At 44.6% G+C, this 15,519-nt stretch overlaps 1 protein-coding gene across 2 annotated transcripts in view; it reads left to right on the top strand.

The window, feature by feature from the left end:
• The window catches only part of USP22 (ubiquitin specific peptidase 22), an 87,407-nt gene that overhangs the window by 581 nt on the left and 71,307 nt on the right, over window positions 1–15,519 (top strand). The window lies entirely within an intron of this gene.

Below are 15,519 nucleotides of genomic sequence, written 5' to 3'. Positions count from 1 at the left end.
TGGGGGAAGGAGGCACAATGGCTGAGAGAGGCGGGAGGGAGTTGAGGGAGGCATTTCTGGTGTTTATTTACATACATCTATATAATATAGGTTGCTTTTTCTTTTTTTTTTTTGAAGATCGGTGGTCATCCGGTTGCAAAATGGGATTCTTGGAGGGTTGGGGGGGGAGGGGGGGAGAGGAGGAACTGAGAGGACGTAGGGCGCGGAGGGGGGATAAGGAGCGAGCCGGGGGTGCGAGCGCTCGGGGCACGCGCTGCGCAGCGCCGCAATCCGCCGCGATGAGGGCAGACGTGCCCGTCCCACCTGTGTGCGGCAAACCCGGCCCGGCCGTGTGAACGCAATGCCGAGGAGCCCAACCGAAGCCTCCCGCTGCCCTCCGTTGCCGTCCAACTAGTTCGTACTAACAAGTGACTTTGCAGATTTCTGTGGCTGGTGATGTTAATGGCCGAGGAGGGGACTGCAAGAGACGGCGCGGCTGAACTGCGGTCTGGGACGGCCTGCCGGGCTGTGGGCAGCTCTCAAAGAGCTGGATGTGTGCGTTGCGCTGCGGGGCTGAGCCGCCCGCTGTGTGTGCCCGGGGAATCCCATCTTGCGGTGTTTTACTTAAAGGGGGGTGGGAAATGGAATCGCTGAAGAGAAGTTTCAAAGTTAGTCCCTTGTTTGAGAGCCCTGCAACGTACAGCTGAAGTTGTGTTCTGCAGAGCTAACCGGCTGCAAGCCAGTGTCGTGAGGTATGTTAGTCAGAATTTGGTTTTATTTAACCTTTGGTGTGTCAGCATACAGATGGCTTTGTGGGACAGGATACTTAGGGCTTAAATAGAGGGGAATGCGTACAAGTGCTGCAGAAGAAAGGAAAGAGCGAGGTAAAAAAGTGTCACAGAGAAATAGGGTTGTGTTATATGGGAGCAGGAAACCCAAAATTCATCAGCAAGGTGAACACTTTAGCTTTCATTATTTTGAATGAGGAGCATCCTTTACAGCCCTGGTCTGCTGTTAGTTTGGTTTCTGCTGAAATCTGTCACTAGTGATGCGCTTCTTATTGCTCAAAAAACAGCTGGCAATAAATGCTCATTGTAATCAATCTGTGTTCCCAGCTTCACCCCTTTGGACAGGCAGGGTCATAAGGCAGAACAGGATGGTTGCAAAATCATCTCATCAAAAGCATCCCTTTCCCAGATACATGCTAAAAATGCCTTTTGTTTTTAAGCAGATTTTCCAGTCTGAAAGTAGTTGGATTCTGAGTTCGGCCAACCTGAGATGTGTGGGAGTAATCATCACATACAGGGAAGTGTTTTGTGTGCTTGGATTTGGGATAAGTTCCTATGTTCATAAAGGTAGAAGGAAGTATATGAACAACTATGGTGCTTATCTCCTATACACGGATGTGAAACCTTCCCCTGTGGAATTTTTCTTTGCTCTCCATGTTTATCCCATAAATATTTTACACGTCAAACTTCATAGCAGCATTTTCTGGTTTTGGGCATGTGATGTGATAACTAGAAAATAACCCACTGTCCTTTACATAAGATCATATTTGTTTCTCTGTGTACATTCACACAGTGTGCGTATGTTAGGGAGCACAGCCCTGATGTGGCGAGGATACCAAATATTTCTTGGTGAGAATTCTCATTCTTAGCTCTAATCAAAGCAATGAGGTCAAATAAAGGTTTGGTAGAAGGTAATTCTCATTTTCTGTTGCAAAACCCAGGGACAGTTGCATCCTTCATTTGGCACAGCAAACGTTCACAATATGCAGTTGATCATTAATGGAAGCATTGATTAATTTCACTGTTATTCAGACGAACCTAGCTGTAAAACAACAAGCAAACCCAGCCGTTTTGGCTGTTGGTGCTTGGGAGCCAGATGTTAAATTGTTGGGTTTCTGGGCTGCTAATGTTCCATCCCTCCTAGGGCTGTCTTAAAAATCCAGATAGCAGTAGGAACTGCAGGGGGCAGAAAGTGTCCGCTGCTCCTGTTTCGCTTACACCGCTTACTGCATTATGCTTTGGAAGACCATTTTGACACTTCTTGCTGCTTGCTATTTGTTTTGAATACGTACCTTTCCTGAGAATAACCTTTTAGGAGCTGCAGCCCTCCGTTCAGCGTTCTTCACATCCAGAGTTTTTAATAAAAAAGCTGCAAAGCGCTGTTTGTAGTTGGAAAGCCATTTCCTGTACCTATATCTGAATTCCCAATCAGAAGGAAGAGGTAATTATGAGTATACCTTTGTTAATGCTGGAATTCTGGTGAAGGATTTGGGGGTATGTTTGCTTCCAAAGCGTTGTCAGCAGTGGGATTTCAGCTTCCAAAGTGTTGTTCTGCCTCCTTCCAGGGGCTGAGCTGTAGCTTTCTGTGCTGTGGCCGGGGCGAATGAGCGCAGCAGTTGTGCTGCTGTAGGCAGAGATTTGCTGTAGTGCAAACGTGCTGCTGCTGGTAAAGCCTGAGGGAAGCATTGTGTTGTTTGAGGCGTGGAATAGGAGAAGGGCTAGAGGAAGAAGTCTGAAGAACAGGTGTTGAAATTGTGGTAATGGTGATTAGGAGCTGGAGCCAGCTCTCGGCACTCATGTAAAGTGGCAGAAAATTGAGGTTGGTCATCTTGGCTTTGGGGCTTTGACCAGTGACTTGTTTTATTTGTGAGATAATGCACTGAATGGATACATGAATACAAGCTTTGCCATCACCTTCTGGAGGTCACGAGCTTTACCTTGAGTATTTTGGTGCAGAAAATACTTCATGCTTAAGGACCTCTCATAGCGTTACTTAGGTAAATGCGACACCACTACTTCCCATGCAGGAGTTATGGACCAGACAGAAGATGCTAAGAAGACTTACTGCCAGCCCTTTTGGATCAGCATTTCCCTTTTTGTCTGTAGCATCACACTTCAAAAGCTTTGCTTATTCCTTTACAATTGCAGATGAGAAAAATCGGTTTTGCAGTGCTGAACAGTTTCAGCTCTCCATGAGAGCACGTTTGGATGTGTAGATGCATCGTTGTCTTGGAGTTAGTAAGTAATGGCTTCAGCACTTGAAGGGCTGCTGCATTTACAGTTCAGTTCTGTCCTGCTGGACCACTTACCTCGGAGGAAAGCTCTCTGCCTGGTTCTGAATGGTTCTTGCTGTCACTGCTCTGAGAAGGTGCTCGACGTGAGAGGTCTGGTGGTCATGAGCGCAGTTGTGATAGGCACAGGGTCCTGTCTGAAGTGTCAGAATGTTTGTTCTGTTCTTCTGACAGCAGATCCAAGAATAATGGGCTGTCGGGGTTGTCTGCTCTGCTCTCCTTGATGGTGGGTGTGTTCCAGGTTCTTTCCTTACATTTTAGAGCTTCTCTTGTTCTTCCATTATTCTCTGTTTGCATGGGCTCTCCAGGCTATTGATGCTGCCAGATTTGAAGAAACACTTCTGAATGTAGGTGATGAACTGTCTATAGATCTCTTCCTCATTCACGTGTGTGCACTTCTGACTTCCTGTGCGTCCTTCTAATAATTCATTGAGAGTTAATTCATAGATGCTGGAATCTGAAATTTGGTTCATTTTTTTTTTTTTTAAATGTTCGAGGGGAAAAAAAAATCTCTCTTATCAAATAAATGCTGTGTCATATTTTCAATAGCAAGTATTGTGGTTCAGTGTACGGTGCTGCATTACGTTCTTGCTAAGATGACCTCATGTTCAGAGGGTGAGCTGGTGCTGGGACTTCCCGCTGAGTGCCAGGTGAGGTGTGCTTGCTTTCCCCTTGCAGCTTTGCCCCACGTACCTGTCCAGGAACAGGGAAGTGTTGTTTAGGCAAATGCTGAGAGGTGGGTAAGAAACCTTACTAAGCTGTGCAGCCTTCTCAAACTCAGTATTTTGATTTCTTAAGCTAAAATGTCCTTATTAATTTTTCTTTAATACTTCTAGCATATGCACTAAACTTCTGGATTACAAATCCTATGGAGAATTTAACAGAGGAATCCAGGATTCAAGAAGCTCTTTTTCAGCTGCCTACTCACTTTGGCTGCCCATGTGACCTATGGTTCACTCAGGAAGGATGTTCTTGCCATGTGTTGCTGGGACTGCCTTCTCCCTGAGGGCCCATAAGGAGTGTCAGAATCAACTGCAGTCTTCATTGTTCAGCAGGTCTCATAATTGTACAATCTTCTGTAGTTCTTAACTGTCTGAGGAGTGAAAAGGTCCTTAAACCTGCTGAAGGTAATGCTCTCTTTCCTCTTGCTGTGAAGATGCAGTCTGTGGTATGTGGGAGATACCCAGGCATTAGGTTTGCACACGTGGATTCTGTCAGCAAAGCCAGACTGGCAGTGTTGTGCTGCATTTATATGTCTGGCCTTGGAGAAGACTGTAACACAGGTCCTTGCTCTTACTGGTGCTCATGCCTGTTGTGTGTCCTGCACCATGTTTGTGTAAAGAAATAGTTGATTTCTTGGCCAAAGGTTAGGGATTAGTCTTGTGCCATGAACTCTGAGGTAATGAATAATATTTTTGGGCTGTGGTTTCAGAACCATCAGGACTTACAGAATCCTTACTTGTCTCTCTTGCTCTCGGATCAACGCATGCAGTCTGGTACAAAGGTTATGGAGATCCCTATCATTGAGGCTGACTAATGAACAGTAGTTATCTATTTCTTTTTAATACGGATGGAGAGACAAAAGAGCAAAGAAAATGAAGGCTACTTCCTCGTGGAGAAACTTGTATTTCCTTCTGCAGCCATATTAGGAGTAAAAGTTTGCTGATAGCCAGGTTGCTTTTCTGGGGGTAATTGTGGCACCTCTTTAAATTTGTCTGAAGTCAGTGATCTTATTTGCTACAAGCCTCCTGAAATGTTCAGAGCTCTAAAACCAGAATGGCTGCTAATTGTGTGAAGGCAGGCAGAGCAGAATTGGTTTGCTTGAGTTGCTGGACAATCTGTTGAGCTTTATTTTAAGCCGTCAAAGCTTTAAACTCTAAACAAAGGCTAGCTGATATCCTCATTTTTGTTTCAGGCTTTAATCTGTAGCACTGACGTGAAACTGGAACTGCAAATCATTTCTGAACCTTCTACCCTCTTTCTTTCTTCTGAGGATTTTCTGTCTTGGTGAGCAGAGGAACAAGGCAGTGGCTGAATGCTGCAGGTGGACAGTGCAAGTTGCTGCTGGTGGCTTCTTCTGACTTACTGCTCCTTGAATCTTTAAGCAAACAAAGTTTCCTTTGGGATGTGCTCTGGGGATCCTGAACCAAAAACAATGCTGTGATAAATGTTAGTGTAAACTTTGTGATGCCTCATCTGTTTTAAACCAGAGAAAGGTGAACTCAGTTGTAATGCTTGTGTTTCTCATATTACACCTAGCACCCATAGGTTTTTCTTGGTTTTTGCATGATTGACTTGGGGCTGAGATTTCTTGCTCCTGTTTCCTGGTAGGTGGGTAGGTGTAGAGCTCTTGCCAGCTATTCATTGCATTTCTTGTGATTGATGGCTGCTAGATTTTTTATTTTTTTTTTTTTCTTCTTGTGTGTTCATGGTTCACTCTTAGTTCTCCAGGTATTTCTGATGCATGACAGCATTGAAAGTGTGACAGCATTGAAAATATAGATTTTGCTTATTTATTACTTGTAGCAGCACAGTAGGAAAGGCACTCTGAAGGTGACCCATATGTGTCTTGCTGGACTAGCTAGAAATATATTGTTACATTAGTCATCTTTGTTGGAGCCTCTCTGAATGTGGAGACAGCAAGAAGTGCCTTGAGCAGCCATCTCCAGCCTCTTGTTAACTGATGGACAGTGGAGCTGAGCGAGGGAAAGGCTGTGATGACACGAGGGTTTGCTGTGTGAGCCCGGCCTGTGTTGTCAGCATGCAGCCCTGGAGTGTAGGGAGAGCCATATGTTACCCAAGAGGGCTGAGCTGGGAACCTTCCTGTAGCAGAAGCAGTTCTAGGAGCTGATAGATGTGTTCTGACTGGTTGAAAGCTGCATCTTGGTAGTTGTATTCTTTTGCATATTGATTTGGCAGTCCTTTATGTACAGCCTGCTTAATTTCAGAGAACTTTGCTGCATTTGCTGCTAGTGCAATCAATGCTGTAGGAGTGAGTCACTGCAAAGTTAACCTCTGTTCTGTCTGGTTCAGAACACGTTTCCAAGCAGTGGTACCACATTAGTGCAGCTTGCATAGCAGCTTCAGAGGGGTGCCTGGTTTGCCTCAGTGCTAAGGCATCCTGGTGCTGTGATGGTATCTCCTGTTTTAGAAAAATACTCACTTTCATCTATTTCAAGGCCTATTTGATAATCAGCAAAGTGAGCTGTTAGCAGACACCAGTTGACTCAAAGTAACCTGAGATTCACTTTATCAGTAGGTAACAGATTAGCAAACAGTCTGTCTCCTCACAATCTTTTGTGTCTGAAAGAAAGCAAATACTCAGTCTTTTTGCAGCCATGTAGTTGTGCAGAGCATTAGTCGAGGTTTTCTCAAAGCTCATCAGTTATTTGTAACACTGCTTGAAAATTCCCTTTTTTTTGTGCGTCTGCTGCTTTTCCAAGTTGGTAAAGTTTTGGGTTTTTTTTGCCTTCTTCCTTTCCTGTGCTTAATGGAGCTTGAAATTAACGTGACTCTGCTTGTCTGTCTTGTGCACAGTTGGTGATGCCAGCCCATCCCTGGGAAGCACTCCTGTGAAGGTCCACAGTGTGCTAAAACTGTCATCAAATGAACAAATTGGGTCCTGGGCAAGGTGACACTGCAGGAAGGGTGACATGGTACCAAAAGTTGTTTGCAACGTGTTTAGCGGATGCAGTATCTTTTTTAGCTTAAATATTGGGGCCAGGGCAAATTGTGATGTCCCGTAACAAATGCTGACAGCAATGAACATGTCAAATCTACTAAACATCCTCGCAGTATCAGCAGTGGTGAGGAGCAGCTGGTTCAGTATGGTGCTGCCTTCATGGTGAGTGCAACAAGAGCTCGTGTGCCACCCCACGCCCAGCTCTGCTCCTCTGCCATGCTGCTGTGCACTGGTGGTTGGCTGCCACTTGCATTTATTCAGCGAGATGTGTTTATGTAGAATTAAATTGTAGAGATGATTAATCTGGGTTTCATTTAAGAGATTGTTAGAAAAATCTCATCTTTTTTGTTAAGCTTTTAGCCTGGAGTGCTGCGGTGCAGCTCTTGGCCCTGTATGCTAAAGCAATTGTTCTTGTTCATGCACATGTCAATTCACTATTTAGAAAGAAATATGTGTAACTCTAAAAATTACAAAATGAGAAATAACAATAATTCTTTTGCTTAACCCCACAGAAGGCCCAGTAATGCTTGGGCACAGTTGGGTGGTGTGGTTGATGGGGTATCAAACACCAGTGTGACGTCGTGTTCCATCCGTTGCGATTGCACTGCAGTTTCACTCAGCAGCGTGTGCATCTGAGGCCAAATCCCTACAGAAAAAGACCACTTAGATTTATCTTTCTGAATTTAATGTCAGGGCATATGTGTACGTTTTGCTTTTGTTTTCTATGAAGTGCAGGCATGAATTGACAGTGCAGTGTTTGTTGCTGCAGATAGAGAAAGCAGCATCCATAACCTTTGTCTTTGCGTTTTCTTGCTGGCATCGCAGTCATTTCTATGGGGAAAAAAATCCCGAAACCAAAAAGCCATTCTTCCCCTTCCCCTCCTATGCATTCAGATGTGTTCCTACACACAAGTTAGCTTTTAAATGACATTCTTTAGGATAAACTTGCCAAATAAAAGTAAGATTTACCTTGCGCCAGATGTATGACAACTCTGTAAGTGAAGACAGCTGAGATAGCTGACTCATTCCAGTACCTCATTGGTGTTAGGTGAGCTTTTCTGACCCTGTGCCCTCTGGTGACAAACGCAGCATTTGTCTTAAGGCTGTATGTTTTTCTTTGCCTTGCTGTGCTGGGTTATCCTCATAGTAGTGCCCAATTTTGTTCTTGAGCTTTGTTGCTATTCTGCTTGGCTGCTGTTGAGCAGGGTGAAATCCTCACATAGCCATTGCTTTTGTGCATTGCAGATTTGTCATGCTTGCTTAGTAGATACTCCCCCCACCCCGTTAATTATTAGGTATGTTTAAGAGTTGTGTTAATTCTTTGCTAATTCCTGATAGCAGTTTGTGCTCATGGTGGTGGGGTGATCTTAACAGTGATGTGGAAAGCAGAACAGGCAAAGGAATAAAAGTAGTTCCATGAGTTCTGTGTGTAAAGAGGAACAAGGCTTTTTTTCTGTCACTGTAAGGCTGTTCCATGGGGAAATTGATCTTAAACTTCATCCAGGAGAATTCTGTATTAATACCTGTAATGATTTTTGTTGTCACGTGGTAATTCTGTGACTTTGACTTTGTGATGTTTAATGTTTGTGATGCCCCCAGTAAATCCACTTTTCCGTCTGTCTGTATCTCTTTCCAGCTTCTGCATTGATTCAGTTATCAGAATCGATTCAGACTTGCACATGCAGAGGAGTTGCTATCCATCACTTGTTTGCTAATTGAAGGGGCCTGAATCACAAAGTGCAGTGGAGTGTTTCCAGAGTTCATAAATACATGGAGTAGCAGTGTGTATTTGTGAAATAGTGCCAAGTTTAAAAATGAATAATGCACGTGGAGCATTAATGAGCTCACTTTATGGTGCTAAATAATGTTTTTGTCCATCCACGTGGTTAAGTATTTAGCTAAAAGGAAACATAAGGGAAGAGATCATGATGGGTCTGAATTCCCAGGAACGTGTCATAACTGGAGTGCTGCTTTTTCAGGCCCTTCCTGAAAGATTTTGGGCAGCAGGAGGTGGAGTTTTGTCTTCCTTGAAGGGCTGTGTTCTGCAGAAGTCTGACTGTGGAAGAAGCATTCAGCTGGAAACTCCAGTTCAGCAGTAGCCTGAAGAATGACTGTATTACAGCAATTTGTTGTAAAGCAAGCCGTTCAGTTCTGTAAGCACATTGTACCTCTGAGTTGGAGCTGTTTTGCAAACAAGGTTTTGAGCAGTGGTAAAAAACAAACAAACAAACAAAAAAAACCAAACAAAAGTGTTGGCAAGGAGGAAAAAAAGTAAATTAGCAAATCTGACTGACTTTAAATGCTTGAGTTAATGGGTAAAAACTAGTGATACCCGCTGGTATTAGCGAGCCACAACTGTGTGCTGGAATTGGAAATGGTTTGAGTGGAAAAAGTGGCATTCAGATACGGTAGGGATGTGCAGTAGCCAGGCAGTATTTGACTCGAGGAGTGTCTGGACAGTGCTCTCAGACACAGGGTTTGGATTATGGTTGGCGTTGTGCGGAGCCAAGACTTGGACTGGATGATCCCTATGGGTCCCTTCCAACTCGGGATGTTCTGTGGTTCAGTGACTCACTGGAGGAGCAAGCGATGGGAAGTTTGGAGCTTTCTGTGCTTACTGCTGAAGATTGGCAGCTGAGAAACTCCAGTGCCTTGACTGTGGGTCTGCCTTTCCCTAGCAGTGTAAGGAATCACCAGCACCTGTCTGTGTTATTGCTGTCACACCGTGCTGGTGCAAGAGTGCCATGAACCAGAAAGGACAAGAGATAAAGATGGGGGGAGAAAGCCGTTTCTCTTAGTATTTCATCTGGCTTAGGAATGTGCTGTGTGTCAGCGTGGGGTTGAATGGGAGGCTGCACAGCTGGTAGCTGGAGGGGAGGAATGATGGGAGAGAACCCAAGGTTCTGGGATTGCTGATGCATGCCATCCCTGGAGGTGCCTAAGACTGTGAATGGGCCCTGGGCAGCCTGAGCTGGTGGGGACGGCCTGCTCGTGGTGGGCTGGGGCTCGAGGGGCTATGAGGTCCCTTCCAACCCCACCTTCTGTGCTTCTCTGACTTGCAGCTTTCGTGCTTGGTTGCTTTTGTGGGTGTGATAACGTGCTGAGTCGGAGAGGTGAAACTACTCTGATGTTGTGCAGTCATGAGAACTTTTTCCTGTATGCAAATAATTTGCTCCTGCTCCAGTTTCCTTGTGAAAAATAAATGAACCAGAGAGTGTAGGATGCCTGTAATTTGTGATCAGCTATTACAGAAAATCTGCTTTTTGCATTACATTTAATTTAATGAAATGAATAGTGTTTTTCTGTGTAATCAAGTTATGAGCACTTGTTTCCCTCTTTAACAGGCCTGCCTCTAAGTTCAGATTTTATCCTTTATAATCAAACCCTGTTAAGATGTTTTAACTTCCTTGAATAATGATGGTGATTATTATTTTTGTTTAAACTATCTGGTCACAGAGCACGTGGCTCGCTCGAGCCGGGCACAATTGAGGAGGATGGGATAATGGGATTGTAAATTAGCTATTTATGGTACTGGCTTTCCTCTGGCCCACTCCCTTGTGCAGTCTAGAGCAGCCCCAAGGCCGTTCCAAACGGTGCCAGCTGGCTGCAGCCCTGGGGGATCACTGTGGCAGATGGAGGCAGCAGGAGCAGCACAGAGCCCAGTGCGTCCTGGGGTCAGGGAGAGGTGTGGGCACCCACAGCCCCACGGGGCAGGGTCAGGGCTGGTGCTGCCTTTGTCCTTTTGGGGCTGGGAAAGCCTGGGAGGGCTGGGAGAGCCCTGGGTTCTGCTTTTGAGATGCTTGCTATGGGATGTGGCTTTTGATGTGTTTTGAGTACGTTAGCACCTCTTTTTTCTTCCTAGTTTTATGCTGCCTTCCTGTGTTTGAGTGCTGCATTCTGCAGCTTGTACAGCCAATCAGGTCAGTAACTTAATGTTGAGCTGCTACAATGCTGCCTGTTTTTTCCTCCACTACTGAAAAATACTGCTGTCTACCTAGAAAACAAAGTTTGTTAACACCGATACATTTCCTTTTTTATTTTAAAAATACCTTCATGTTGCTACCTGAGGAGCTGCTTTAAGCGTGCTCAAAATGGAAGATTTCAGAAGTTTTTATCGCTTCATTTTTTTGAGGCGAATTTCTGGTTCTCACAGAAAGTTGTTCTGCAGAAATCTGGAGTGATCTGTAGCTGGTGCTGCAGTAGGTAGGCCTGCTCCAACTCAGCCCTGCAGCTCTGTTCATACTTGGGAACGAGCTCCAGGACAGCACAGTCTTCCAGCAGCAGCAGAACAGCCTCACCTGCAGGTGTTCTTTGTGAAAGAACATGTGTTTGATTTCAGTCTAGTGCAGGTGAGGGCAGCAACTGTGTGAAACACCTTGCAGAATCCTATTAACTGGTGGCTGCTTGACCAGGAGATGTTTTCTGGCGGAGCTCAGAGGTGCAAACTACCTGATGCTTCATCATTCTCTTGCCCCAGCAGGCATTAGTCTCATTGCCTCATTAATGCAGATGACACTTCTAATCCAAGCCCAAGATAGCTGTCAAGCCTGGATTTTACTCTGATGGCATTTACTGCACAGATAGTTGATAGAACACAAGATTCTGACCTGCAGCTTGGGAGGGAAAAAAGAAATAACGGCTCATGGGCTTATTTTTGTCAGATTTCTTCAAGTATCTGATCTAAATAAGCCAATAAACTCAGTACAATAGTATGTAAAAAGGCTTTCATCTCCTCAGAACAGCATGCAGTCCTTGAGAATTAAAAACAAACCAAAGCAACACAACCTGTGGTGGTACCATGGGCCCAGCATGGACAGCCCTGCCCTCCAGTGACACTGTGCTGGAGGAGAGAGCTGTAAGCAGATGGGCCACAAAAAGCATTGCCTCACGTCTTCTCCTTATACAGCATCTCCTGCTGTTGGAGACGGAGTGCAGTAAGTTTTAGTTGGAATTGATGAGGTTTGACTGGTTTTGTTCCTTTGAGTGGTTGATTGTAGATGGCAGCAGAGAGTGCAGTTCATATGAAAGCTGTGAATTAGGTGGTGCTTCATCAAGTTGTGTTTTGGAGCAGGTGAAGATGAAGGGGTAGAGCTCTGCCCCAGAGGACTGAAATTCGTGGGCACTGTGTGCAGAGCTGTGCCTTTAGATGAGCTTTGGTCTTCCCATCTAATAGTGTTGACTTTATAGTTGAAAGCCAGCATTCAGAGCTCTAGGTGTGCTTCCCTGATTCCTTTCCAAAGCAGATTATCCCAAGCTGACTTCAATTAGCAGTCTGCTTCAGTGATTACTCCTCTTTGCTGGACGTTTTTGCCACATTGTTACGTGGTGGTGCTTTAAATCTCACGGAATCTAAACATCCTAGCAAGATAGGGGATGAATTATAATCATTTGCTTAAAAATTTTCAATACGTTTTATAATGTAGTTCACTGGAATGTCCTCTCATTTGAGAGTTCAGAGGTCTGTTGTATCTACTTGAGGTACATGTGATGCCATCAGGCTGTTCCTGTCACAGTAAGCGTACTTCTGTATCCAGTTTGTACTAATTGTAAATTCACGTATCTTTATTTTTTAACAGGTTGAATCCTTTTGTCCTGATTTTCCACAGCATTGAATCCCACAGCCTCACCTGTTCGTATGCTGCGAGTCATACAGCTTCGCTTCTGGGGCTTCAGTGTTTTCTTCAAGTTAAGATCTTGGGATTAGAACACTTAATCTGTGAAATCAATTCTATCAGTGTTAATATTTTATATTTCTTCTTGTTCTTGAAGCAAGCTAAAGCTGCGCTGTAGGTGTAGCTGATGCTTGGTGGAATCTCTTCATAGGAGAAAGTCTTTCAAATGAGATCACAGAGCAGAAGGTGTGCTTTACAGCTCTGCCAATTTTGCAAAGCAAAAGGAGGTCTCAGTATGAGGAGGCTACAAGCAGGAAGGAGGTGGCACCACGATTTCCTCAGCTTCATGGCTTTTCTTGTCCTTGTATTTTTTTCCGTATTAAACTTCCAGTAAGAAGCTTTGTTGTCAGGTTTCTTCTTTTTATGGTCCGTTAGCTGGAAAAAGGGGGTGGAGGGCTGTGAGTCTGCCAGGCAGCAGCCTGTAGAGCTGTTGGTTTTGGTGTAATGTGAGCTGTGACCCCCATGTGAGGCTGGAGCTGGCTTTGTTCTGCGTGTAGCTTGCAGGTGATGGCAGTGGTGCTGCGGGACACAGGTCCGACAGATGCAGTTGTAGGTGTGAGTAATGCTCCTCATCGCGGTGGTTGCTTCCCTGCACAGATTGCCTGCAGTTTTTGGAGCAGTGAACGTCATGTCAGGTTGGTTTGTCTGGATGCTCAGATGTTTCTGCGTTAGCCAGAAGCCTGTTGGGCTGCTCTCCTCTGTAACTCTTCTTTAGAGCGCATCCTCCGTTATAGGCAGTGTCTTTCTCCTTTCATACCTGGAGTTTCACTTGATGGCCTTCTTCGTCTGTACGCTGCTTTCTCCCTCAAAATTATCAGTTTGTTTACAGTTTAGGCAAATGTCTGCATTGTGTGCTATTAACCCCTTACTGTGTGCTCTCCCTTTCAGGTCCAATCCCGCAGTGCTGCTCCTGGCACTATCTGAGCACGCTGCTCTTCGTGCCAAGGTTGTAAGCGTTAATCTTGCTGCAGACTGGGGTGATAATTCAGTGCTGTCACAGCAACACATGCTTAAAGTTGCTTCTTGCCAGATATGTTGGCTATATGCTCACCAGAGAAAATTATTTCAGGAGTCTTATTGCGTAGCCATGTGCCGTAGAACATACAGTCAGCCTCCCTTCCCCCTGTTTATGGCTGTTGTGACTTTGGGGGAGAAAGACTGTTGTCCAGTGAGACGCATTGCTGTGGAGCACGAGTGAAGAGGTGGGTGAACTTCTGGTCATGGGCATCATGCTTCTGTTGTGCCTCGAGGGCAGCTGTATTTGGTGTTGGGGCTGAGAAGGGCAGAATGCTTTTAAGGTAGGTTGGGTGGAATTGAAAAGGGAATTGAACAGTGACCCCTGTGCTGTTTTCGTTGTGTGGTCTGCAATAGTTAGGTATTGTGAAAGCTTTACATTTTCTTTAAAAAATGTGCTAGTAGATTGATTTGATTCTGAGGGACTGTAACTTTTCCTGCCCCCATATCTTTACAGTTTTCTGAAAGACATTTTGAGAGCTACTTCTTACTTGCTAGCGACTGACACTGCTGCCTCTAAGAGACTCCTTCAGCTAGGTTAAGCTCTTCTAATGTGACCTCACTTTGAATGTTTCTTCTGTAAATGCCCAAGGATACATATCTTACCCCTACTATTTATGGCTCTAATTTAGAGGCTACATTGTTATTTGGGCTAATTGGAAGATGCTGCTGTAACATCACAGAGTAGTGGTCACCACTTTTACTTGCTCACATCTGTCCCTTGTAAGTATTCTGGGGGCATCCACACTAGGGGCTCTTCTGTGCCTGGGATGCTGTAGGGCTATGAAAAGGGAAATGGATAGCTTTTTGGTCCACTATCTAAGGTCACCCAGAGCAATTTAGGATTTTGCCCTCATGCTGCTGATAAATGTGGGTTACTTAGTGTGGAACTTCTGAGGGGGGGGGAAACCACAACATCCTGCAGACAGTGTTGATGGATTAGCAGGGAAGTGAGGCTTGCCTTTGCTCAGTACAAGGTAAACTGACTGCTTTTCCCAGCGTATTTCCAGCATCAGTGTGATTATGTGCAGTGGCAAAGTGTTGCATCACTGGTAACTCCATTGTCTCTTGCTTCTTAGAGAAGTTGCTGTGGAAGTTAAATTATTCTGAATGAGCTCCTGTAGGTCGAGATCCAGCAGAAATGAGGTCAGGAGGGTTTGCTCCAGTGTCACACACATTATACCCGTCACGCTATCTTCCCTATTTTATGTTCTTGGTCTTAATTATTTGCAGTGCTAGATCGTAAGAAGCACTCTTGAAAACCAGAACTGGGTGAACCACCTCTTTACTTGGCAGGGAAAGCTCTTAAGCAACTTGAGATACTCTTGAGAAGGTCTGAGGCAGTGCTCTCGCATTCTTTTTCTAATCCTGCTGTAAAGCATAGACAATGTATTTGTCCACAGAACGCTGCGTGTTGATAACCATAGAAACAGAGCAGGAGATCAGAACCAGAAATCTATACGGGATCTCATTTAATGCTTTTGCTCTCATCTTTGTGAGATTACTGATTTGCAATTGAAATAGTTTCCTTGAAAATCCCCTGTTCGTACATCAAGCTTTTAACTGTTCTTTCAAGTGAAGTATGCCAATACAGTTCAGGTTTTTGCTCGGCTACAAGGTGTAGGAATTCACCTTTTCTCCTTCTCTCCCATGTTTTCCCTTATTATTCCCATCCTGATGCAGTAGTTTGTGTGTGTTTATTAGATGACATTTTTCAGTATGCAGGGGCTTTAAGAACCCAGCCAGCTTATCCTGCATTTCCCTTTGGAGCTGGCTAATGAGAGAGGAGTTGAATTCTCTATATTATTTCTGGCCCCCACTGCCGTGTCTGAGTGAATGATATATTGAGGTGGAACCTGCACTGCCACGTGCATTATGTATGATAAATTAATTACCATTTCTGTGAGTGCAGGAACAGGGTTTGTTTAGAACAAACTGCAAGATCAGTTCTCTGTTCTTAGCATGAGACATTGCACTGTGGTTATTTTTAATACCAGATGCATCTTCATTTTCTTTTTACCAATGTTGGGCATGCATACATTTTTGCTACTCTGTTAATTTCAGGAAGAGGTCTGGAGTTTTTAATGAGCCAT

Source organism: Centrocercus urophasianus, unplaced genomic scaffold (genome assembly GCF_019232065.1).
Source record: "Centrocercus urophasianus isolate 14NV4802_14NV808 unplaced genomic scaffold, USGS_Curo_1.0 seq_29, whole genome shotgun sequence".
In the NCBI taxonomy this organism is placed as follows: Eukaryota; Metazoa; Chordata; class Aves; order Galliformes; family Phasianidae; genus Centrocercus; species Centrocercus urophasianus.
Note: the sequence above shows the minus strand (reverse complement) of the source record. Positions and strands in the feature narration are given on the sequence as shown.